The 27035-nt window shown below is 42.7% G+C and overlaps 1 protein-coding gene across 2 annotated transcripts in view; it reads left to right on the top strand.

Moving 5' to 3' along the window:
* Positions 1 to 27035, top strand: part of vwde (von Willebrand factor D and EGF domains) — a 239477-nt gene that overhangs the window by 37949 nt on the left and 174493 nt on the right. The window contains exon 1 of one of the 2 annotated variants that reach the window (XM_063042311.1): positions 10111 to 10157. The exons of the other annotated variant lie outside the window; for it this stretch is intronic. The gene's annotated coding sequence lies outside the window, so the exon portion shown is untranslated. Of the gene's footprint in view, positions 1 to 10110; positions 10158 to 27035 lie in introns of those variants that run through there. 2 annotated transcript variants of the gene reach the window in all.

The raw sequence follows: 27035 nt of genomic DNA on the forward strand, positions 1-27035 counted from the left end.
TTCCCACAAATTATTCTCTCAGAAAAAAATTTACTTGCAAGAATGTCATTAATCAACAAGAATTTGCAAATAAATAACACATTCGATTAACGGTGAATGTTGTTTAATTGCATTTCAACTAATATGTGCTGCTAAAACGATTTTGCAGAATCTGTAGGAAACTCAGATGGTGTAGATTTTCTTGAAAAAAATAAGAAAACTTTGTTGGGAATAGCTCACTGACTCTAAAGCATACAGTAGTTGTAATTTGCAAGTAATTCTGCAATTTCTGACAAAGAAGGTCTAATGCTTGAGTTGTTCTCATAATGCCTGGGATCAGTCTTGTAAGCATCTTCTGGTCCCTCTTGTATGCCAACACATCCTTCCTTAGGTAAGGTGCCCCCAAATGCTGACTAATGCTTTAAAAAAAACAACAGCATTATACCCTTGTATTTTATACACTATTCCTCTTGAAATGAATGCCAATATTGCATTTGTCTTCCTTACTAACAACTCAACCTGCAAGTTAAGCTTTAGAGAATCCTTCACTTGGACTCCCAAGTACCTTTGCACACTGATTTCAGAATTTGCTTCCCATTTAGAAAACAGTCTACACCTTTATTTCTTCTAACAATGTGCCAAGCCATACACTTCCCTACACTATATTCTATCTGTCACACCTTTCCCCATTCTTCTAGCCTGTCTAAGTTCTTTTGCACTCTCCCTGCTTCCTCAGCACTACCTGCCCCTCCACCTCTTGTTGTTTTGTCTGCCAACTTGGCCACAAAGCCATTAATTCTGTCATCTAGATCATTGATATATAATGTGAAATGAAGTGGTCCCAACACAGACCCCTGTAGAACACCAATGGTCATTGACAGAAAAGGCCCCCTTTTTCCCACTCTGTACCTTCTACCAGTTAGGCAATCTTCTGTCAATGCTGGTATCTTGCCTCTAATACCATGGTCTCTTGTTAAGCAGCTTCATGTATGGCATCTTGTCAATCGCCTTCTGAAAATCCAATTAAACAAAATCCACTGAGTCTTTGTCTATCCTACCTGTTATTTCCTCAAAGAATTCCAACAGATTTGTCAGGTAACATTTCCCCTGAAGGAAACCATGCTGACGTTAGCCGATTTTATCATATGCCATCAAGTATCCTAAACTCTCATTTTTAATGGACTCTTAACATCTTAGCAACCACAGAAGTCAGGCTAAATGATATATAATTTCCTGTCCTTTGCCTCCCACCCTTCTTGAACTGTAGAGTGACAATTGCAATTTTCTAGTCCTCGGGAACTGTTTCAGAATCTTGTGATTCTTGAAAGATCACTACTAATGCCTCTACAATCTCTTCATCTAATATATGTCTTTTAGAAACCTGGGGAATAGTCCATCTGCTCCAGGTGACTTATCTACCTTCAGACTTTTCATCTTCCCAAGCATCATCTTTGTACTAGTTACTTGACTCAGTTCTGCCTGGCACAGTAGTGTAGTGGTTAGCACAATGCTTTACATTACCAGCGATTGTTTCAATTCCCGCTGCCAACCGCAAGGAGTTTATGTTCTTCTTGTGACCACATGGGTTTCCTCCAGCTGCTCTGGGTCTGCTCTCCGTCGAAAGATTTACTGGTCGGTAGGTGAATTGGTCATTGTAAACTGCCTAGTGATTTGGCTAGGGTTAAACTAGGGGTTGCTGGGTGGTGTGGCTCAAAGGGCCGGAAGGGCCTATTCCCCACTGTATCTCCATAAATAATAATTCAGAATAAAATAAAATACTGCTGGTGTCTTCCATAGTGCTTAAATGATACAGAGACTTTTTTTAATGACTATATTCAAGTTCCTGTAATTCTATTGAAGTTTTGGGTGAAACGGAGAACAAATTAAATGTTAGCAATTGGTTCTTAAAAACGCAAACATGAGGAAATCTGCAGACGCTGGAAATTCAAGCAACACACACAAAAAATACTGGTGAATGCAGCAGGCCGGGCAGCATCTATAGGAAGGGGTACAGTCGACGTTTTAGGCTGAGACCCTTCGTCACGACTAACTGAAAGAAGAGATGGTAAGAGATTTGAAAGTGGGAGGGGGAAGGCAGAGATCGGAAATGATAGGAGAAGACAGGAGGTGGCGGGTTGGAGCTAAGATCTGGAAAGTTGATTGGCAAAAGGGATACCAGGCTGGAGAAGGGAGAGGATCATGGGAAGGGAGGCCAAGGGAGAAAGAAAGGGGAGGGGTGCGGAAGCCCAGAGGATGGGCAAGGAGTTGTAGTGAGAAGGACAGAGGGAGAAAAAGAAAGGGGGAAAATTAAATAAATAAATAAATAAATAAGAGTTGGGGCATTAATGGAAGTTAGAGAAGTCAATGTTCATGCCACCAGGTTGGTGGCTCCCCAGACGGAATATAAGGGATTGTACCTCCATCCTGAGTGTGGCTTCATCTTGACAGTAGAGGAGGCTGTGGATAGGCATCAGAATGGGAATGGGACATGGAATTAAAATGTGTGGCCACTGAGAGATCCTGCTTTCTCTGGCTGACGGAGTGTAGCTGGTATCTCTTTTGCCAATCAACTTTCCAGATCTTGGCTCCATCCCTCCCCCTCCTGTCTTCTCCTATCATTTTGGATCTCCCCCTTCTCCTCCCACTTTCAAATCTCTTACTGTCTCTTCTTTCAGTTAGTCCTGATGAAGGGTCTTGGACCAAAACGTCGACTGTACCTCTTCCTGTAGATGCTGCCTGGCCTGCTGCGTTCACCAGCATTTTTTGTGTGTGTTGCTTGAGCAAATAGTTCTGATAGCTTTAAAATTTTGAAATTGTTCCCATTCCTTGTCTTTGTATATAGTTGTACTTTTTTCTAACAGTTACTAAGGACATCTTCTTAGTTACTGGGACATCTTCATCTTGACATTTCTCTGATGGTCCACCCTGATCTTTACTTGGATCAATATGAAGTCTGTCTACATGTGACATGTTGACTGACCCTACAGTGACAGCTACTGTGGCGGGTACCAAGTAATTAAGTTGTACCAACTTTTGTTTCTCCCAGTGACTTTGCGTGTTTGTTCTAAGACTTCAGCTTCGTATGAGATACCAGAGTCTTGGTCTATAAATCTCAGTTTGTCCTGTTTTAGGACCGGAACTTCCATGTTGTCTTTGCACTTCTGATGATTTCTGTTCAAGCGAGTCTGTTGAATCCGCAAGTGCACTCTCTACAGCACTGTCTTTGTCACTGTTGATCAACTCTGTTGGGTCCTCAGCTACATTCGCTCAGCACTCTCCATGCTATGTGACGCTGTATCAGTAAATGCTTTTCATTTTTGTGTCATTCTCTGTGGAGTTCTGATCATCTTCAGTTTGTGCCTAATGTAGTCTGGAATGATGCACTCTCACGTGTGCACCTCCACGTATTATGAATACCACAATTCCATCCTGACCAAGGACAACTCCAATTCTTTCCATTCAATACAGGCTGCTCCTTCGTAATATAATTTGTTCACTGTTTCATATTTCTCATCTGTAGGATGGAGCTGTGCTTTCAGTGCTCTTTGAATTCTCTCTTCCTTGATGCATGCAGTGCTGAAATATGTTCCCCAACCCATTCACTCCTTGTAGTGCCCTCTAGAGCAGATGACCTGTTAAACAGTACAGAGGGAAGGTTTGGATTCCAGCTGAACAGAAATTGATAGGGCTATTGCTACATATATTTTGCATGGTATTCTTCGCCACTAGGGCCCAGTCCTGGGCTGTGTTCAATCACAGCCATCTTTTGTTTTTACCTTCAGCATTTACCCAATTTCCCTCAGGATCAATAAAGTATATCTATCTATCTATTAAGCCAGTAAACGTTTGATTGTGTTGCTCCAGAAGGAGTGTTTGCCGCAGTTGTCTTTGCTTCAATATTAAAGTCCTCTGCTATATCTCCGAATTCATCAGTATTAAATTCTCCACCATTATCACTGAATAATTTCCGAAATGTGCCAGCTCCAGTCTTCTGCCTTCTCCCCAAATCCGTTCGTGTCCTGACCAAACAAGAATCTATCAACCTCTGCCTTAAATGTACATAAAGACTTGGCTTCCACAGCTGCCTGTGGCAAAGAATTCAATACAGATTCACCACTCTCTGGCTTAAAAAAAAATTCCTCCTCATCTCAGTTCTAATAGGATGGCCCTCTATTCTGAGGCTGTCTCCTCTGGTCTTAAACTCTCCACCACAGGAAACATCCTCTCACACACTCTATCAAGGCCTCTCACCATTTGATAGGTTTCAATGAGGTCACCCCTTATTCTTCTGAATTCTGGTAAATACAGGCCTAGATCCATCAAATGCTCTCCATATGACAAGCCATTCAATCCTGGAATCATTTTAGTAGAATATACAATACTTCCATCTCCACATTTGAATGCTTTGTAACTGAGTGTATCTGTGTTCACCGGTTTATGCACTTCATTCTGGTTTAGTTCACTTACATAGCTTTCAAGCTATTTTTCTTTAGAAACTGTGTGCCTGCATGATGTATCAATAACAGAATCTCTAGGATCTGCTGTCATCAAAATCTCTGGATTAGTAAGTGATTCCTTTGCAAACAATGTTTTATGGCACTCTTCTACATCTTCAGATTTGTTATTTTCTTCAGTTAGCTTAACTCAGGCAGTTCTGTGTGGACAGTTTTTTTGCCTAGTGCTAAGTACTTTGGCAAACCGCATATTTTCATCACCTGCCATACTTGTTTAGTGATTTGTGCCAGTTAATGGTAACTGCATCTGGTCACTGTGGGATCTACGCCGTTTACTCTCTCATTTCTGCAAAGTGAAGTATGGCATTTCCTGTCTCCAACCAATTCCAAGAGTTGTCTTGGCAGCCTTTTTTACAAAAATTCTCAAGTGCCATCTTCATAAATTCAAATGTAAGTTCTGCACATGCAGTTAACACTAGTTGTCTGTCCTTTATGTCTAGGCATGCAGTATCCAACAATTTAAAAGCGAATACTGCGTCATGGAGTTCCATTTTGTATTTCCTCATGCAACTGTACTTTTGTTCAAGATCAGTAATATCAGTAATATAGAACCGTTTCCTGAATTTTTGTAAAGGTCTCAACATACCTCATAAATCTGATCATTTCCTTCGTTCAGAAAATCTGAATCTAGTGCATTCATTAGCATTTTCATTGATGAAAGTTTGGGGGGAACGGGTGTGAACTGCAGGTGCTTAAAATCCTGAAACAGAAGCAGAAACGTTTGGAATTACTGTTGGCTGACCTGCCACAGAACTCCCAGCCCCATTTGAGTGAGGATTGTTGAGCTGCAGGGTGGTTAGGAAAGGTAAGGAGGAAAGTTCCTTTCCTTAAAAGATAATTTAAAGATTTGAAAAGATATTTAAAATACTTTATTTTTCAATACTTGATTTATTTTTGTCAATGCTTGATTTAATTACAACCCCATCAGCTGGCAAATGGCTAACCAATTCTAGGGGTTTGCTGGCAGTCAAAGACCTCCAGGGAAGTTTTGGGGGCTGCACTATTTTCAGTGTCTGAGTAGAACCCCGTCACAGCTTGGGCTTTGTTTCTGGATCCCAGGATGTCTTTAGTTTCTCTGACACTGTGTCTAGGTGGCGCCATGATAAGGTGCTTCTGGCTCTTGCTGACACACTGGAGCGGGAGAGATGTAAGAAGAGGACAGCTGGCACAGATTTGAGGAAGGCTATCACCTTCATCAAAGAGGGAGCTAGGCCTTTCGTAACCAAACAACCAAAGCCCAACCTGCTGCTAACGGCCAGGTCCTGGGAGATGAGGGTCGATGCGGGAAGGAGGTTGCAGTTCCCAGATGTGGTGCACACAACCCTACGCCTGGACATTGTACTGTGGTCAACCAAAGACAAAAAAATAATTCTGGTTGAGCTGCCTGTGCCATGGGAGGAGGGATGGGAAGAGGCTCATGAGAGAAAGGCCTTGAAGTACCAGCCCTTAGTGCAGGAGTGTAAAGACAAGGGATGGCAGGCATGATTTTTCCCTGTGGAGATCGGCTGCTGAGGTTTCCCAGCCAAATCAGCATGGCGGTTATTGTCAGATCTAGGCCTGGACGAAAGGAGCAAAAAATAAGCAGCCCGTAGGATAGGGGAAAGAGGCAGAATGAGCCTCTTGTTGGCTTTGGAGTAGGCGAGAGGAGGGAAGCTGGAATCCAGGAGCAGATGGGCAGTGATTTGGCCACCACTGCTGGCCCACCAACTGGAGAGTGTCATGGTTAAGGGTTGAAACACTTGGTGAAGATTGGGAACCACCTGATGACATCTGCTCCTGGCTGAAGGCTACGGTTACCTTATAAGGTAACTGGAGAATGCACCCTAACAGGTGTATGTAACAAGTTATTTCAAGATGGCATTCATAATGAGTTGTGACAATAAAATCTGAGCCATTACCCACAGATTGCAGGTCGGTCTCCAGATATGCTAAAATATTTGTGACATTCAATACATTACTAGGATAGAATTTCAACCATAGAAATCAAAAGGTCAAATTTGGAGAGGAATTTTGAAACTTACATATTCATTCTTAATATCTGGTTGCTACCTACCAGGCCATCATTGATTGCCCATCAATAATTACCCTTGAGAAGGTTAGGGTTCTAACTATTTGTCTTTGGATGTAATCCATGTGCAGACCATGCATTCTTTCTTCACTTCCCAATTATACCCCATTCTAAAATACTTATGAGACTTAAGTGGCTTGGAATCAATATACCTCAGATTAGTAGTGTTGTAGATAGAGTAGATGTCAAAGGATACTGTGATATATTGATCAGTTGCAGATGGGGGCAGAGAAGTGAACTAAATGAAAATCTGATTGAGACAGTGCAAAGCATAGATGGACTGCTGGTATGCTTCTCCCAGTTGTAGTGACTGCGATCAGAGTCACTGGAGAGATGCAAAAGCTGGAGATATAGAATCCTTTATTTATCATGACAAGCAGGCTTTCTTCCGGAGACCCTCTCAGTAGAGACACACAAGCTCAAAATTACATTGCATTTTTATACCCTTAAGATCAAAGGTAGGAGATTCCATACAATTTCACTAGTTACAATGACATTGTTTACTTCAATATTTTGGGTTGGAAAATGCTTCACAGTGATTAGACATCTTTAAGTGTTCAAACACCTTTGCTGGAGTTAAAGTAATTCATACAACTAATCTAAAAGCTTCTGGGGACCGGGATCCCAGACACCCTAAACTAGTGAAAGACCATCTTCCTGATGTGCTAAGTGATATCAGTCTCGTCTGTGAGTTTCCTTGGACTTGTTTGCAATGGTGCAAATAATTTAGCCGTCTAATAATTTTGCCTGATTTGAGGCAGCCCCAATTAGCATAGCCCTATTGTTTTATGTTGCATCTCTTGGGCAGCCAGCCTGCGCTGCACAGATAGTATAGTTTTATGTGAAAAGGTGTGTTGTTTAAGCTTCAATTTACATTAAAAACTGAAGTGGTTCATGTTTGAATTTGAAGCCCAACATTGGTCGGGGTCGACATGGATGTTGTGTCCCAGCTGTCTACACGATGAGCAATCCAGTATGCAAGCCAGGGCAGTACAAAATGCAGAACAAGCTCCTCCATACCCATGTAGCTGGCTCCCCCTCTCCATGCAGCTGATGAATCCAAAGGAATGGCAGAGACCGATACAATTTGGCATTAGTGCAGGAGTTTGCCAATCAGCATTGAACACTGTATAGGACTGCATTAGGAATTCCAGCTCCGGATTATTCCTCGGGGTTTACTTTGAAGCCATCCCTGTGAATGGGTATAGCAGCGAGGCAGCGGATGTTTGAGATCATAGATTTTTTTCTCCTAGCTGAGCTGCCAACCACAGCTGATGAACCGCTACTGCCTGAAGTAACTGTTTTTAAGGTGCCAGTATTCCATCTTTGCCCTTTCTCCTGTCACTAGAAACGGTTCTGTCAGGCTTAGTAGCTGAGCTACATACGAAGGCCGGGAGCTGTTGTCAGAGGCTTTTTGAAACGCACGCCATTGTGAGCATTTAATATTTAATATGTAGTGGGAGCTTTTCCCCACTACCACCCCGGCTATGACAATGTTAAGGAACCTTACTTGAATTAATATCTGCTATATTCACTAATCCAGAATAGTCCCTAATGTACCCTTCTCTTGACCTCAGATGGAAATCTACCTCGGGAAAACCACATTTAAAGGAAGACCTAATTAAGTAGGGCAGCAAAAATGCTCTTTACTTCGGATCCCTTCCCCATTTTGAACCTATCTTGTCCCTATGTGCATTTACATCTAAACTATCATCCCTAACTGGCTATCTAAAAGACAGAATCAGATTTAATATCACTGGCATATGTCATGAAATATATTAAGTGACAGCAGAACATTACAATATATAATAAAAGCTGTAAATTACAGTAAGAAATATGTATATCTATACATAACATTATATTTAAAACATTAAATTTAAGTATGTAGTGCAAAAAGAAAAAAAAAGTAGACATGACAGAATGGGTGGGATTAAAGGCGGGGGAGTAGTGGTGTTAAATAGGGAAAATTTTACAGCTGTGGTCAGTCAGGACAGACTGGAGAACTCATCTAGTGAGGCTTTATGGGTGGAGCTGAGGAATAAGGGAAGTATTACCATGTTAATAAGGCTATTTCATAGATCACCCAACAGTCCATGAGATTTAGAGGAACAAATTAATAGAGAGGTCAAGAACGGTTGCAATAAACATAAGGTTATTATAATAACACACACAAAATGCTGGTGGAACACAGCAGGCCAGGCAGCATCTATAGGAAGAAGTACAGTCGACGTTTTGGGCCAAGACCATTCGTCAGGACTAACTGAAAGAAGAGATAATAAGAGATTTGAAAGTAAGATGGGGAGGGGGAAATCTGAAATGATAAGAGAAGACGGGAGGGGAGGGATGAAGCTAAGAGCTAGAAAGTTGATTGGCAAAAGGGATACAGAGCTTGAGAAGGGGGGGGGGATCATGGGATGGGAGGCCTAGGGAGAAAGGAAGGGAGAAGGGAGCCCAGAGGAAGATTGAGAGCAGGCAAGGAGTGATTGTGAGAGAGACAGAGAGACAAAGAAACAAAAGTGTGGGGGGGGGGTAAAAATATTCATTCCGATATGTCCATACATGGCCTCCTCTACTGCCATGATGAGGCTAAAATCAGGTTGGAGGAGCAGCACCCTTTGGTATGAACATAGAATTCTCCAACTTCCAGTAATTCCCTCCCCCTCCCTTCCCCTATCCCAGATTCACTCTGCCCCTCCCCCAGCTGCCTATCACCTCCCTCATGGTTCGGCCTCCTTCTACTACCCTTTGTACTTTCCCCTATTCCTTCTTCGCCTTTCCTGCCTATTCCCTCCCCCACCCCTTTATCTTTCCCCTTACTGGTTTTTCACCTGGAACCTACCAGCCTTCTCCTTTCCACCCTCCCCCCACCTTCTTTATAGGGCCTCTGCCCCTTCCCTCTTCAGTCCTGATGAAGGGTTCCAGGCCGAAACATTGACTGATTGTTTCCACGGATGCTACCCGGCCTGCTGAGTTCCTGCAGCTTGTTGTGAGTGTTGAAATAAAAATAAAGAAGGGATGAGGTAAGAAGGGGAGGAGGGGCATTAACGGAAGTTAGAGAAATCAATGTTCATGCCATCAGGTTGGAGGCTACCCAGATGGCATATAAGATGTTGTTCCTCCAACCTGAGTGTGGCTTCATCTTGACAGTAGAGGAGGCCATGGATTGACATATCAGAATGGGAATGGACATGGAATTAATATGTGTGGACACTGGGAGATCCTGCTTTCTCTGGCATAGCAGGTATAGGCAAATAGGAAAAATTGAGATACTTGAGGAGCATAAGAAATGCAAGAGAACACTTAAGAAATTTGGAGGGCTAAAAAAAGGCATGAGTTTGCCCTGGCAGACAAGGTGAAGGAGAATCCTAAGGGATTCTACCGACATGGTAAGAGCAAAAGGGGCAAAATTGGTCCTCTGGAAGATTAGAATGGTAATCTATGCATGGAGCCAAAAGAGATGGGGAGATCTTAAATGGATTTTTTGCATTTGTCTTTACTCAGGAGATGGACACTGAGTCTATGGAAGTGTGGCAAGGCAGCATCAACTTAATGGACCCCATAGAGATTAGAGAAGAGGAGGTGATTACCGTCTTGAGGTAAATTAGGATGGATAAATCTCCAGGGCCTGACAAGGTGTTCCTTAGGACTTTGTGGCAGCCAAGTGCAGAAATTGCAGGAGTCCTAGCAGAGATATTTAAATCATCCTTAGCAACAGATGAGGTAGCATAGGATTGGAAGAATGCTAATGTTGTTCCACTGTTTAAGAAAGGCTCTAAAAATACTTATAGGCAGCTGAGCTTGATATAAATACTGGGAAAGATATTGAAAGGTACTCTTAAGGGCTGGATATGAGTATTTGGATAGACATGGACTGACCAGGGATAGTCAGCATGACTTTGTATGTGGTAGGCAGTGTCTAACCAATCACATATAGTTTTTTAAGGATATTACCAAGGTGATTGATGAAGACAAAGCAATGGATGTTGTCTACCTGGACTTTTGCAAGACATTTTGACAAGGTCCCACATGGGAGGTTGGTCAAGAAGGTTCAGTTGCTTGACATTCAAGATGAAGTAGTGAATTGGATTAGACATTGGCTTTGTGGTAGAAGCCAGAGAGTGGTTGCCCCTCTGACTGGATAGGTACATGGATGGCAGGGTATGGAGGACCTGTGACGAGTGGAGTGCCATAAGGGTCAGTGCTAGGTCTGTTGTTGTCTGTCATCTATATCAATGATCTGAATGGTAATGTGGTTAATTGGATCAGCAATTTGTGGATGACATCAAAGGTGTGGGTGTAGTAGACTGCGAGTAAGACTATCAGAGCTCACAGCAGGATCTTAACCAGCAGGAAAAATGGGCTGAAAAATGGCAGATAGAATTTAATGCAGACAAATGTGAGGTGTTGAACTTCAGTAGGACCAACCAGGACATATTGAATGATAGGGCAATGAGGAGTGTGGTAGAACAAAAGGATCTGGGAATAAAGGTCCATAATTCATTGAAAGTGGTGGCATAGTTTGATGGGGTCGTAAAGAAAGCTTTTGGAACATTGTCCTTTATAATTCAAAGTATTGAGTACAGGAAATAAGATGTTATGTAGAATTTGTAGAAGATGGTGAGGCCTAATTTGGAGGACTATGTGCAGTTCTGGTCAATTATCAACAGGAAAGGTGTAAATAAGGTTGAAGGAGTACATTGAAAATTTAAAAGGGTATTGCCAGGGCTGGAGGACTTGAGTTATAAGGAAAGATTGAATAGGAAATGACTTTATTTCCTGGAGCGTAGAAGATAGAGAGAAAATTTGATAGAAGTATACAAAATTACGAGTGGTATAGATTGTTTAAATGCAGGCAGGCTTTTTCCACTGAGGTTGCGTGAAACTACAACTAGATTAAGGATGAAACGTGAAAAGTTTAAGTTTAACAGGAGGACTTTTTCACTCAGAGTGTCTTGTGTGTGGAACGAATTGTCAGGGCAAGGGGTGTATGCGAGCTTGATTTCAACATTTAAGAGAATTTTGGATAGGTACATGGATGGCAGGGTATGGAGGACTATGGTCTGGGTGCAGGTTGGTTTGGCATGGACTAGATGGGCCAAAGAGCCTGCATCTCTTTTGGGCTGTACTTTTTTACAACTATGACTCTAGTGTAGGTAGCATTCATGGTTTCAGTGTCCATTCAGAAGACTGATGGCAAAGGGGAAGAAGCTATTCCTGAATTGTTGTGTGCCTTCAGACTCCTGTACCTCCTTTCTGATGATAACAATGAGCATGTCCTGGGTGATGGTGGTCCTTAATGATGGAAGCCAACTTTTTGAGGCACTACTCCTTGAAAATGTCCTGGATGCTGGGGAGGCTAGTGTCCATCATGGGGCTGACTTGAGTTTACAATTTTCTGCAGCTTATTTCAATCCTGTGCTGTGGCTCCTCCATACCAGATGGTGATGTAGCCGGTTAGAATGCTCTCCACGGTACAACTGTAGAAATTTTCAAGTGTCTTTGTTAATATATGAAACCTTCAATCTCCAAATGAAACTACTGACATCCAGCTGCAGGGGGGTTTGGGATAGTCCTTATCTGAATGAGTACAAGGACCTCACCCCAGTGGCACCCAGTCCCTGATTGTCCTTTCGACCACTGGCCCAACCAGTGAAAGGGCCCAGCTCGTTGTGTTCACTCCCATTCAGGCTGAGGTGGCTGCCTTCAGATGCTGTGTGCCATTTCTTCTCTTTCTCAGTCTGACTTGCCATTGAGGTTATGGAGCTTGATGTCTCTGCCATAACTCAGATACCTTCTTCACAAACAAGAGAAAATCTGCAGATGCTGGAAATCTGAGCAACATGCGCAAAATGCTGGAGGAACTCAGCAGGCCAAGCAGCACCTAGGAAAAGGGTACAGTTGATGTTTCAGGCGGAAATCCTTCAGCAGGACTTCGACAGGAAGGATTTCAGCTCGAAAGATCAACTGTACTCTTTTCCTAGCTGCTGCCTGGCCTGCTGAGTTCCTCCAGCATTTTGTGTGTGTTGCTCAAATACATTTGTACATTCCTATCTATTTTCTCCATTATCTTTCTACTCTTACCTATTTAAGCAATCTTGTATTTCCCAGAACCTGCCTTCATTATGAAGGTAACATTAATTACCATTATACTTTAACACTTAATTCATGGTTTGCTGACACATTTCTGTGCTTCTGCATTTGCATTCCCATTCCTTTTCATCTGCAGGTTTTCTTCCATCAGGAGTGTTCATCACTTAAATTCTCTGTAACAACATTATTACTGGATAGGCTTGATCCCTTGGTCTGCCTGTGAGGGGGACAAGAATGTAAGTCATGCTGTTTAACCTAAGTGTCATGTTTCCTTTGACAGGTCTGTATCCAGACACAGGTGTCATTTGCTCGGAGCACCACCTGTAGTCCTATCCACCCGGGAGGAAGCCCTGTCTTTTCAGGCAGCTCCCTGACCAGGACTTGCTCACCCAGCTGTAGGAGGCCTATCCGCTCTCCCTCAGGCTCTCTCTGATCAGCAATATGTTTTACAGTTTTGCTCTGTCCCTCAGTGTGGTAACCTGGTTATAATGGTCCTTCACATCTCCATGTAATCTTACCAAATTGGCTGCAGGTGCATTTTGCTCTGTACTTTCTATTTCTGTCATTTCATGTTCTTCTATGGCTCTCTTTGCCCAGTGAGCTGCACACACTTTCTCTTTTTGCACCTTTCTCTCCACTTTATGGTGTATCTTTAATCGCTATGAACTCCACAATCAGTTCTTGACCATGTTTTGCCCCTACCTTCTGACATGATTTAAGATCATTGTCCCATCTCCATTCCTGGTTGGGCTGCTACTCTCTGTGGGCATGTTAGCTGCTCAGTGGGTCACACATGTTCACTGTCCTTGTCCAGGTTATTTCTCCTTTTCTTGAGTCTATGACAGCACCTGCCTTACTCAGTGTGTCTATCCCCAGGACAGTTCCCTCAATGTTTGGGCACACCCAGAAATCAGCAGGAAGCTGCATTCCCTAATTTCAAGTACCGGCACTCCCTCAATCTCAAGTACCCGAGGCTCACTGCTGTCTGTCCTCATTGTTTCACCCCTGACCTGGTAATGTAATTCACCCTAAGTCGTGGGGAAGGGTAGATCAATTATCAACACTGATGACCCTGCGTCAAATAACATATCACGTTGCCAGCCCCCCCAATAAACATTTTGTGTACATCAGTGGATGACCACCTCTGGCAATGAAGGCTACCATCAGCCATTTGTCTGACCTGAGTGCTGTCCTCACCAGCTCTATAAACTGGTCGATAGTCAAATCGGACAGAGAGGGCACTGCTGTGATTTCTGCCTGTTTTGGTCATTGAATCTTACACCTTCCTTCCTTCTTTGGGCACTGCCTCAACGATGGCCTAATAGACCACAGCAGTAACAAATTATCTCCCTTCTACGTGTATTTTGGCAGTTCCTTGCTAGGTGCTCTGGTTGCCTATACACAAAGCAAGTCTTCTCTGCCATCACAGCAGCTGCATCCACTAAAGCCACTTCATGATTTCTCCTGCTCCTCTGATCTATTTTCCTGGCCTATGATAGAATTGTAGGTCGATACCATTGCTATCTCCAAATCTAAAACTTCCTGGGGCTAAGCTCAGGCCATCAGCATTTTCTTTCTTCTTTCTTTTTAAATCTTTTTATTGAATAAGTATACAAAGGGTAAACCATAAAGGCACTAATACACTGTTAGAAATTACAGGAGATATTAATACAGAAGAAAAAATTGATACAAACAGTGCAATTTAAACATAAAATAATATGATAAAATAATAGTATACTAATTTATATATATATATATATATATATATATATATATATATATATCAATAGAGAAAAGAAAAAAAAAACCCAAAAAAAGACCCCCAAAAAAAACCCACCGTGCAACTAAACTAAAAGCAAAGCAAAGCAATGGGCTAACTTGGAAACAGGTAGAGTTAAAGAACTTAAAATCATGTCCTCAAACCCGACCTCCATTAAAAACAGTTTAAAAAAAAAGGCAGGAAGGGAATATAAATATGGAACAAAAGAGAAAAAAAAATTACATTAAATGAAAATATTGAATAAAAGATCTCCAGGTCTGTTCAAATTTAAGTGAGGAATTATAAAGATTACTGGAAATTTTAGGTAATCCAAAGATAGCAGTAATAGGATGAGGAGAGATATCTATATTCAATACCTTTGAGGTAATATTAAAAATGTCTCTCCAAAAAGTTTCCAGAGTAGGACAAGACCAAAACATATGAGTTAAAGAGGCTAACTGCCCCGGACATCTATCACAAAAAGGATTAATATGAGAATAGAAACGAGCTAATTTATCTTTGGACACATGTGCTCTATGAACAACTTTAAATTGAATTAGGGAATGTTTAGCACAGATAGAGGAAGTATTGACTAATTGTAAAATCTGCCCCGGCATTTTCAAGAAGACCGGATCATCCAACCATGAGTATTCCTTATATGCTTGATATTTACGCTCTGCATAATCCATGGCAGGTTCATCAACTCTCTGAACCACTGATATTGTCATTCCCCAGTTACTCTCATCTGCACCCAGTCACTGCTTCACTTCCCCATTTAAAGAAGTGAAGTCGCTCCTCATTCCTGGAGCTCTCACTAGTTGCCCAAGTACCATCTTGCCCTGCCTGGGCCATACTGCTCCACATCTTTCTTGGGGATCTCCCAGTGTAGAGTTCTCCCCTGCTTCAAAATATCCACCATTGTTCCTGTAGCTAAAAAGACCAAGGTAACACATCTGAACAACTGGTGTCCTGTTGCACTTGCATCAATAATAAGCAAACACTTGAGAGGCTGGTCAAGGACTACATCTGCAGCTTGCTGCCACCCACACTGGACACCCTACAATTTCCCTACTGACACAACCGATCGACAGATGATACAATAGCCACAGCTCTACACACCATCCTTACACATCTGGAGAAGAAGGATGCTGTACTGTATAGCCTACAGTATAATAAGGGATTACTTTATGTTTTAGGACTGCATCATTGGCTTGCGCTATTAGGTGCGTATTGATCTGTACGTGTGTATCGAGTTCAGATTCTGTCAGTAAAGAACCATGAAGCTTAGCTCCCGTCTCCGGCGTTTTTGTTAATAGCATTGTTGTGTAACTAGGCCACATACACAACAAATTGGTGATGAGAATTATACTTTATACTTTATTGTCGCAAAACAATTGGTACTAGAACAGCGATATTTGATTCTGCACTTCACACTCCCTGGATTACAAAATATTAAATATTAAAAATAGTTAAAATTAGTAAATATTAAAAATTTAAATTATAAATCATAAATAGAAAATAGAAAAATGGGAAGTAAGGTAGTGCAAAAAAACTGAGAGGCAGGTCTGGATATTTGGAGGGTACGGCCCAGATCCGGATCAGGATCCGTTCAGCAGTTTTATCACAGTTGGAAAGAAGCTGTTCCCAAATCTGGCCGTACGAGTCTTCAAGCTCCTGAACCTTCTCCCGGAGGGAAGAGGGACAAAAAGTGTGTTGGCTGGGTGGGTTGTGTCCTTGATTATCTGGCAGCACTGCTCCGACAGTGTGCAGTGTAAAGTGAGTCCAAGGATGGAAGATTGGCTTGTGTGATGTGCTGGGCTGTGTTCATGATCTTCTGCAGCTTCTTCCGGTCTTGGACAGGACAACTTCCATACCAGGTTGTGATGCACCCCAGAAGAATGCTTTCTACGGTGCATCTATAAAAATTAGTGAGGGTTTTAGGGGACAGGCCAAATTTCTTTAGTTTTCTCAGGAAGTAAAGTCGCTGGTGGGCCTTCTTAGCAGTGAACTCTGCTTGGTTGGACCAAGTCAGGTCATTTGTGATATTGACCCTGAGGAACTTAAAGCTTTTGACCTGTTCCACTTGTGCACCACCGATGTAAATTGGGTCGTGCGGTCTGCTACTCCTTCTGAAGTCAACAACCAATTCCTTCGTCTTGCTGACGTTGAGGGATAGGTTATCATCTTTGCACCATGCCACCAGGTTCTTAATTTCCTCTCTGTACTCAAACTCATCATTACCCGAGATACGGGCTACGATTGTTGTGTCATCAGCAAACTTGTATATTGAGTTTGATGGAATCTTGGCTATACAATCATGGGTATACAGTGAGTACCGCAGGGGGCTGAGTACACAGCCTTGTGGGGCACCGGTGCGCAGAGTGATTGTAGAGGAGAGCTTGTCCCCTATTTTTACAGCCTGAGCCCTGTCTGTGAAGAAGCTGAAAATCCAGCTGCAGATCTGAGTGCTAAGGCCCAGGTTCCTGAGCTTAGGAATTATGAACCTACATCTTATCGGAACGCTGTGTTTTAGTTGATACTCGGAGGAGAAGGGACACATCTAGACGGAGTGCACTTGTTGCACCAGCAAAAAGGACACGAGTCAAAAAGAAAACAAGGGGAAAACAGGGCTAAATTAACACAACAAAGATGGCGATAATTGGAACCATTACAGGATTTGATAGTGGCATTGGAGACTGGGTAACTTACATTGAAAGAGCGGAGTTATATTGTGATGCTAATGGTGTGAATGATGAAAAGAAAACCAGCGTCTTATTCAGTATTATGGGAGCAAAAACATACGGGTTGCTATGGAGCTTGTTAACCCCTGAAAAGCCAACTGACAAAACATCCAAGCATATTGTAGACCCTCTCCAACAGCATTTAAACCCCAAACCACTGGTCATTGCTGAAAGATTTAAATTTCACGAACAGAATCAGAGCAAAAATGAAAGCATTTCTGAATAATGTGCTGAATTACTCAAATTGTCAGAACATTGTCAATTTGGAGCTGGTCTATTGGACACATTGAGGGACAGGTTAGTGTGTGTCATGCACTGTGATACCACACAGAAGAAGCTCCTGGGTGAAAAAGAGCTTACATTAGAGAAGGTGCTGAACATTGCAATATCAACAGAAACAGCAGCACGGGGTGCTTCAGAGATACAAAAATCTCTGAAATATGCTACGAATAAAATGTCACTGAACAGAAATGAAGGAAAGAAATGTTACCGTTGTGGGAACATCTCACATGACCCTGATGACTGTTGGTTTAAAGGCAAAGAATGCAGAAACTGTGAGCCACATTGGCAGAGTATACAAAGCTAGTAAACAGCAGATAAAGGACAAAATACAGAGAAACAAGAAACCCCTAGGAAAATACAACAATGTACACAAAATGAAAGAAAGCAGTTCTGATGAAAACTACTCAGACAAAAGTGAATTGTCTTGTCTGCAACTTCACAGCGTGAAAGAGACTGATGATCGAAGAGTAATATGGATCACTCCACAAGTGGCAGGCGTGAGACTGAAAATGGAGTTGGACACGGGGCTCAGCTTTAACTGTGATCTCTGTATATGACTACAACAACTGTTTTCTCACATACCTCTGAAACAAACTAAACTACTGCTCAAGACTTATACAGGCAAAAATTAAAAAGCCAAAGGCAAAATTAAAGTGACAGTGACCTACGGAAACAAAACACAGCAGCTGAACGTTTATGTACTGAAAAATAGAGGACCACCATTGCTGGGACGTGAATGGCTCAGGAAAATCCAGTTGGATTGGCACACAATCAAGGCACTAGATGTCTCAGCAAAGGAGGGCAGCAAAGCTACATCTGAGAGACTGTCACAAATACTTGCCGACTCTGATGAAGCATTCATGAAAGGAATAGGAACACTTCAGGGCATGAAGGCAAGGATTAAAATTGATGAAAATGCATGTCCAAAATTTCACAAAGCCAGACCAGTGCCATATGCGATCTGTCCTACAGTAGGGGCAGAGCTGAAAAATCTGGAGCAGACTGGGGTCCTGTCAAAGGTGGATTGGAGTGAGTGGGCCACGCCTACTGTTCCAGTGATGAAGAAAACCTCCAACACAAAACCAGGAAAACCAAGTAAGGTGCGCATATGTGGAGGCTTTAAAGTGACTGTTAACCCAGGTCTCCGCATAGTACAGTATCCTCTACCTCGTATTGAGGACATCTTTGCTTCCCTGTCAGGAGGGGAACATTTCGCAAAAATCCATTTGACCCAGGCTTACCTCCAAATGGAAATCGATGAAGCATTCAAGAAATATCTGACAATAAATACACACAAAGGACTTCACCAGTACAACAGGTTGGTGTTTGGGATAGCATCAGCTCCTGCAATCTGGCAAAGGGCAATGGACCAGGTCCTGCAGGGAGTTCCAGAGACTCAGTGTTACCTGGATGATATCATTGTCACTGGCAAAGATGACGACGAACATCTTTCTAACCTAAAACAAGTGCTCACCAGGTTACAAGAATACAGGCTCAGAGCTAATCGACAGAAATGTGAGTTTTTCAAAAAGGAAATCTCATACTGTGGGCATGTGATCAACAAGGATGGCTTACACATGTCTCAAGACAAGATGGAAGTGGTGCTTAAGGCACCACCACCTGAAAATGTGTCTCAGCTGAGAGCATATCTTGGATTAGTGAACTATTACCACAAGTTCCTGCATAACCTATCCACAGTCCTACACCCACTAAATGCACTATTGCAGACAGGGACACAATGGAAGTGGACTAAGAGCTGTGAGAAAGCGTTTCAAGAAACTAAAAGACTCATAACTTCAGAAAGGGTGCTTGCATACTTTGACGACTCCTTACCAGTCCGACTGGCTTGTGATGCCTCGCCCCATGGAATAGGAGCTGTGCACAAATTTCCAGATGGCTCAGAAAGACCAATAGCCTTTGCCTCAAGAACGCTTACTTCAGCTGAACACAACTACGCCCAGATTGACAGAGAAGCCCTGAGCCCCGTGTGGGGAGTCAAGAAATTCAGTCATTACCTATATGACCAAAAGTTTACCCTGTTGACTCTCGTGTCAATCTTCAACCCAAGAAAAGGCATTCCAGTAATGACAGCGCAAAGGCTGCAGCGATGGTCTCTTTTCTTAGGAGGTCACACATATGACATTGAACACAAAGGGACCAAGCAACATGGCAACGCAGATGGTTTGGCATGGTTACAACAGCTGACTTCAGAGATAACTACACAAATTAATTCAGCAGAGGTCTTTCACACAACAATAGTTGAACAATTACTGGTGACAAACAGCCTCATTGAAAGGGAAACACACAATGACCCTGTGTTGTCAAAAGTGTAAAACATCACGGTAAATGGATGGCCAGCTCCTGGTAACAATGTTTTCAGTTGTGACGACAAACCAAGTTATCAGAAGATTGATACTGATGAGAGAGATAAGGGAGACAATGGAGAAGCGTTCAAAATGTTAATGAGATAGGAGAGAGATAACGAAAAAAAAACACAGTCAAGGGTATTGGCAGACCGGTTGCTTTGAACCTGAACTGTTTGAAGTTTGATGGACAGGCAATACCCCGGCAGGGGGATAAAAAGAACAGGTTCGCTAAGGCACAGGACACACTACGAAATCACGAGATAACGAGACCCTGGAAGAGTGGTGTGCCCCCAAAAGTTGGTAGGAGCTGGAGGACTGGTTCGAGGGAACCGATCATAGACTGACAGGGAGAAAAGGGACGATCGGAGGGATCCTGGTGTGTGTGTCCGCCCTTGCCTGGGTGCCGGGTTCACTGCGGAAGAACGGTCGTATCCGGAACGGAGGGGTCACAGTCGGTGACCACAGAAAACATAAAAGGGTCCGCCCGAAACCACCTGTGAACATCAAAGGTCTGCTGAATCAAATTTGCATTCCCCCCTCTCTCCCCCCTCTCTCCCCCCTCTCTCCCCCCTCTCTCCCCCCTCTCTCCCCCTCTCTCCCCCCTCTCTCCCCCCTCTCTCCCCCCTCTCTCCCCCCTCTCTCCCCCCTCTCTCCCCCCTCTCTCCCATGGCACAACAGCGATTACTGCGAACTGCACTAAGCTGAACTGAACTCTGCGTCACTTGAGACTGATCATTTTACCCCCTAGACTGCGATAGAGCTTGATTGATTCCTATTACCCTAGTTCTGTGCACACGTTTTATCATTGCTAATCTGTTGCATTTATATCCGTACGATTAGAGTACTGTGTTACTTATTTCTTTAATAAAACTTTATTAGCTTCCAGTAATCCAGACTCTAACTAGTGGTCCATTTCTGCTGGTTTGGCAACCCAGTTACGGGTATGTAACACAGTTTTCTCAGCGAGGAAGGAGCAGTTGTCAGTGTGTCGGGGAACACTAATGTGTGGCTCATGAGTTGTGATTCCTCCCAAGCTACGCACCAAAGTGCTGGAGGAACTATATGAGGGGCACCTGGTTACCGTGAAGATGAAAAGTTTTGGCCCTGCCTAAGTGTGGCGACCAGGAATCGATAGACAGATTGAGGACTTGACCAAGAACTGCTCTGGATGTCAAAAGATTCAGAACACACCACCGCAAGCCCCCCTCCATCCATGGGAGTGGCCTTCATCACCATGGCAGCGAGTGCACATCGACTTTGCTGGACCATTCATGGACTCTATCTTTTTAATCGCCGTCGATGCACATTCCAAATGGCCAGAGGTCATCAAAATGAAGACAACCACATCGGAAAAGACAATTACAGTTCTGAGGACCATGTTCACCAGGGATGGCATACCAGAGCAAATCTGCACAGAAAATGGACGACAATTTGTCTCTGAAGAATTCTGAAGTTTTGTGAAGAACAATGGAATCAAGCACTTTATAACTGCCCCTTACTGTCCATCCACAATGGTTTGGCAGAAAGATTTGTGCAGACATTCAAGAAAGCCATCAAGGCAATGGACAGCGAAAATCGACCACTGCAACACAAGATAGACAACTTCCTCCTTGCCTATCGTAATACAGTACATGAAACCACTAATCAGACTCCAGCGATGATGCTTCTGAACAGGAACCTGAGGTCCTGCATGCATCTTCTCAAACCTGATGTACAGCGTGATGTGTAGAACAGACAGTTCAAACACTTGAATGCTAAGTCAACATGGAGTTTCAGTGTGAGACAATCAGTTCTTGCATGTGATTACCGGACTGAAAAGTGGCAGCCAGGTACAATTTCCGCCATAGACAGGCCACTGATTCTCTCCCACCTGTATAGAGTACAGGTGGGAGAGAATGTATGGGGACGTCATGTGGACCAAATCTTGGATGGTCAGGTGAAAAACACAAAAATACCCTGCCTGGACTCCCCGGACATGGAAGCAAACACTCCTGATGTGACCACATCAGCCTCATCTACAGATAAGCCTGTCATCAGTGCTGAGGACCCACCTGATGTACCTGTGGAGACTGATTCCCCAAAGCAAACGTTTCAGGACAGACGTTACCCAGATAGGTAGAGAAGAACCGCACCCCCCCCCCCCAGAGACTTGAGTTATAAATGAGTCTTAGACCAAAAGTAAAACAAAAGGTTTGTTATAATTTGATATTAGTAAGTTACTGTGTTGGCACGTGGCCAAGTGGTTAAGGCGTTCATCTAGTGATCTGAAGGTCGCTAGTTCGAGCCTTGGTTGAGGCAGCGTGTTGTATCCTTGAGCAAGGAACTTAACTACACATTGCTCTGCAACAAGACTGGTGTCAAGCTGTATTGGCACTAGTGCCCTTCCCTTGGACAACGTCGGAGGCGTGGAGAGGGGAGACTTGCAGCCGGTCTTCCATACAACCTTGCCCAGGCCTGCGCCCTGGAAACCTTACAAGGTGTAAATCCATGGTCTCTCGAGACTAACGGATGCCTAGAAGTACAAATGGTAGGCATTTGTATGTTAAGGGTAAATATATTTGTTTAGCATAGTGCCCCAGTTAAAAAAAAAGTTGATACACTATTAAAATAAAAGGGGAGGAGTGTACCGTATAGCCTACAGTATAATAAGGGACCACTTTATGTTTTAGTAACGGGCCACTTCATACGCTATTAAGTGCGTATTGATCTGCACGTGTAGGTCGTGTTTGGATGCTGCTAGTAAAGAACCATGAAACTTGTCTCCCGTCTCCAGCGTTTTTATTAATCGCATTGTTGTGTAACCAGGCCACATACACAACAGATACTTATGTGAGAATGCTGTTCTTGAACTACAGTTCAGCATTCAACACCATACTTCCCTTTAGGTTCAACAAGAAGCTCAGAGACCTCGGTCTTCATCCTGCCTTGTGTAGCTGGATCCTGGGCTTCCTGTGAGATGGGCCGCAGGTGGTAAGAGTGAACTCCCTCACCTCTACCCCTCTGAACCTCAACACAGGAGTCCCTCAGGGCTGTTTCATAAGCCTCCTCCTTTATTCACTGTATACCCATGATTGTGTCACCACTCACATCTCCAACCTGCTAATTAAATTTGCTGACAATACTGCATTGATTGGCCTAAACTCAAATAATATTGAAGCTGCCTACAGAGAAGAAGTCATCACCCTGACACAGTGGTGTCAAGAAAACAACCTCTCCCTCAATGTCACAAAAACAAAGGAGCTGGTTGTGGATTACAGGAGGAATGGAGACAGGCTAACTCATACTGACATCAATGGATCTGAGGTTGAGAGGGTGAACAGCTTTAAGTTCCTCGGCATACACATCACCAAGGTTCTCGCATGGTCTGTACATACCGGCTGTTTGGTATGAAAAAAGCACAACAGCGCTTCTTTCACCTTGATGGTTGAAGAATTGGTATGAACCCCCAAATCCTAAGAACTTTCTACAGGGGCACAACTGAGAGCATCCTGACTGGCTGCATCACTGCCTGGTATGGGAACTGTACTTCTCTCGATCGTAGGACTCTGCAGAGAGTGGTGCGGACAGTCCAGCACATCTGTAGATGTGACTACCTACTATACAGGACATTTACAAAGGCAGGTGTGTAAAAAGGGTCCGAAGAATCATTGGGGACCTGAGCCACCACAACCACAAACTGTTGCATTACTACCATCCGGGAAACGGTACCGCAGCATAAAAGCCAGGACCAACAGGCTCCAGGGACAGTTTCTTCCACTAGGCCATCAGACTGATTAATTCATGCTGATACATTTGTATTTCTGTGTTAAATTGACTGTCCTGTTGTACATACTGTTTATTATAAATTGCACTTTGCACGTATAGATGGCGATGTGACGTAACTCCTCGTGTATATGAGGGATGTAACTCAATTCAATTCAATTTCACCAACACATGCATGTCCTTTGGGTGCATCTGATGAATTTCAATAAGTGATTCAAGCTTGCACCAGAATTCTGTATTCTCGCAAGCAACTTTAAGACAACATGCTCTGCTTGTCCCTAAGGGTGATGGGTCTGTGGCTGGCAGTAATCAGGGTTGAGGGCTGGCTGGGGTCATCAAGATTTTCAGACTGCCATTGTCTGCCTTCAATAGATACCATTCCAACAAATATACCTGAGTATAACCTCTTCCTCAAATATTTTCACACGAATTCTCATATTAAACAAAATATAAGGGATGGATAAAAATTAAACCGTGCATACTTAAAACCACAGAGCATATACTCTGCAATCTTCCACTCTGTGAAGCTGAACTCTTGATGCCTATTATATGTCTTCCCTTTCATATAAACGTCTGTTACTCCAAAGTTTCAAACTTATTCTAATGCTAACTCTATTCTAATGCTAACCCTAACCATCTGTTTTTGGGTATAATCTATCTTCAGATCATGCATTCATTCTTCACTTCATTCTTCAATTAGACCCTACTATAAAATACTTACGAGATTTAAATGGCTAGGAATCAATGTACTTCAGATTGGCAGTGTTGTGGATAGTGTGGATGCTAATGGATAAAGTAGATATAGATAAGTTGCAGGTATGGGCAGAGAAGTGGCAGATGGAGTTTAAAATGTGAGGTGTTGCACCTTAGGAGACTTGATGCAAAAGGGACAGTACACTGTTCATGACAAGAAAGTTAAAGTTCAAAGTGCATTTATTATCCACGTATGTATACAGTAGACAACCTTGAGATTCATTCTTCTTGCAGACAGCCTCAAAACAAAGCACCATAGAACCCATTTAAAGAAAACCCCCACAGAAGACCATCAGACATATGGAAAAAAAAGAACAAATTGCACAAACAGCAAAAAGCAAACAAAAACACACAAAGCATTAAGCATCAAGCCACAGCCTCGAGCCGCCAAGATGAGTAAAACCAGTCCAGGAGCCGATGGCCATGACCAAAGCTCCTAGCCAGTCAGTTCAGCGCTGTCAATAGCTGCAGATCCATTTCCATGCAGTGTTGATGCACAGTGAGATCTTGAGGTTTAAATCCATTGCTCCCTGAAAGTTGTTGCACTGTTTGATAGGGTGGTAAACGTGGTATTTGGCATGTTTACCCTTATAAGTCAAGGTGCTGAACTCGAGTCAGTAAGTTATGTTGCAGTTTTTATAAAACTTTGGTTAGGCCATTTTTTGGTGGATGGAGAGTGAGGTGTCTCCCAGTGGAGGTTGTTTGTAGGGGATTAATAGCCCATTCTTTAGTTAGGGCCTTCAGCATTTTGGGCATCGAGGGAGAGAGGAAGAGGAGAGCCATCCACACTACCACCGATGTGGCAGAGAGGCCTTCAAGATGGCTGTGGCTCAAAAGAGGGGAGCCATGGAGTCATAAGTAGCTAGCCATCTGGACACAAGCTGGGGTCTGATCAGCCCCGGCTGGGTCACCTGGAGGAGGTTGTATGATGTTGAAAGACCCGAAACACCCTATGATTCCAGGAACATCACTGAAGATGTGTCCAGAAGCATCAATAGATGTATGTACACAGGAGTATTGCATTCATTCTGACCACCCCATTATAGGAAGGATGTGGAGGCTTTGGAGAAGAATGCAGGTGAGATTTACTCAATGCTGTCTGGATTGGAGGTCATCTGCTGTAAAGGGAGGTCATGGTTGTTAAGGATAGATGGCCGGCATTTTTCTTTCTGTAACTGGAGTCATGAGAGATACTGAAGCTGGATATATAGAAGTCTTTATTCACCATGATAAGCAGGCATTCTTCTGGAGACCTTTTTGGTAGAGTGTCTCAAACTCAAAGATATATCACATTTTTATACCCTTAAGATCAAAGTAACAGTAGATGATTCAATACAATTTCAATAGTTATAATGACTTTGTTTACTTCAGTATTTTGGGTTTACAAAGCTTCCTTTGATTTGACAGACACGTCTGAATGTTGAAACAGCGATGCTGGGGCACAGTAAATCATGCAAGTAGTCTAGAAGTTTCTGAGGACTGGGATTCCAGATATTCAAAAATATTGACAGATCAGCTGCTTGATGTGCTAAGTGACAATATCAGTCTGGTTTGCAAACGCCCTTAGACCTGTTTACATTTGTGCAAATATATTAGCCATGTAGTCTGGTTTGATGCAGGCCCAATTAACATAGCCCCATTGTCTTGCATTACATCTTTTGAGCAGTTAGTCCCAGATTGTGGGGCAGCCTGTGCTCCATAGACAGTATTGTCTATTTTCATAGGTGTGCTTTTAACTTCAATTTACTGCTTGCATTTTATAATTTACATTAAGAGTTGAAGAATGTTTTTAAAATTAATAAATGCTTTATTCACATGACTCCTGAATACTCCCTAATACCAGAGTAGAATTATCTAATACTAGAGAAAATGCAGTTAAGTTTAAAGGGGATGTGCAACATAGAAGAGTGGTGGGTGCCTGGGGTGGTGGTTGAGGCAAATACAACAGAGAGGTTCAAGAAACTCAAGAGGCATGTGAATGTGCAGAGAATGGTGGTATATGGACATGGTGTAGGCGGAAAACATTGCTCTGTTGGGCACTTAAATACTAGTTATTTCGGCACAACATTATGGGCCGAAAGGGCCTGTTTCTATGCTGTATTGTTCAGTGCTTATGTATTTAAAAACAATAATTCTGAATCAAATCCAAACAACACCAGCGAAAATGCACATTTATGAGAACAAAAGGTCTAGGAAGAAAAGTTTGAAGACTCCTTTCCGTTGTTGTTCTTTCTATCCAGTTATGTGCAGTGTAGTTTTGTGACTGACCAATCCTATATGGCTTACTTTGGTAGCTTTCTCTTCTCAATGCACAATTGTAATTTAAAAAATAAATCCAAGTAATCATTTGCTTTGGAAAGATCTTTCATTCTTTGAGCAGAAAAGGAATGTGCTTCACTATTAATATTGCATATCCTGCACAATAGATCCTTGGTTGTTTGTAGATCTTGAAACTGTACACCTATAGTTCAACAATGCTCATACAAAATTACTCAGGATATATGTGGTATTAAAGATCATCTTGTATTTTCATTGTGTTGATTATGATATGGGTCTGTTATTTCTTGTTTCACGCGTATAGCTTTTTGATGCTCTATTTCAAAAATAACCCTAGTCATGTAATTAACTCTATTACAGCTAGTCTTCAGATATATGCCCTTTGTGATCTTTCCTTTTGGGGTTTAATGGCTGTATGCCAAAGTATTACAAGAACTTTTTGCA

Source organism: Mobula hypostoma, chromosome 3, assembly GCF_963921235.1.
Source record: "Mobula hypostoma chromosome 3, sMobHyp1.1, whole genome shotgun sequence".
In the NCBI taxonomy this organism is placed as follows: Eukaryota; Metazoa; Chordata; class Chondrichthyes; order Myliobatiformes; family Myliobatidae; genus Mobula; species Mobula hypostoma.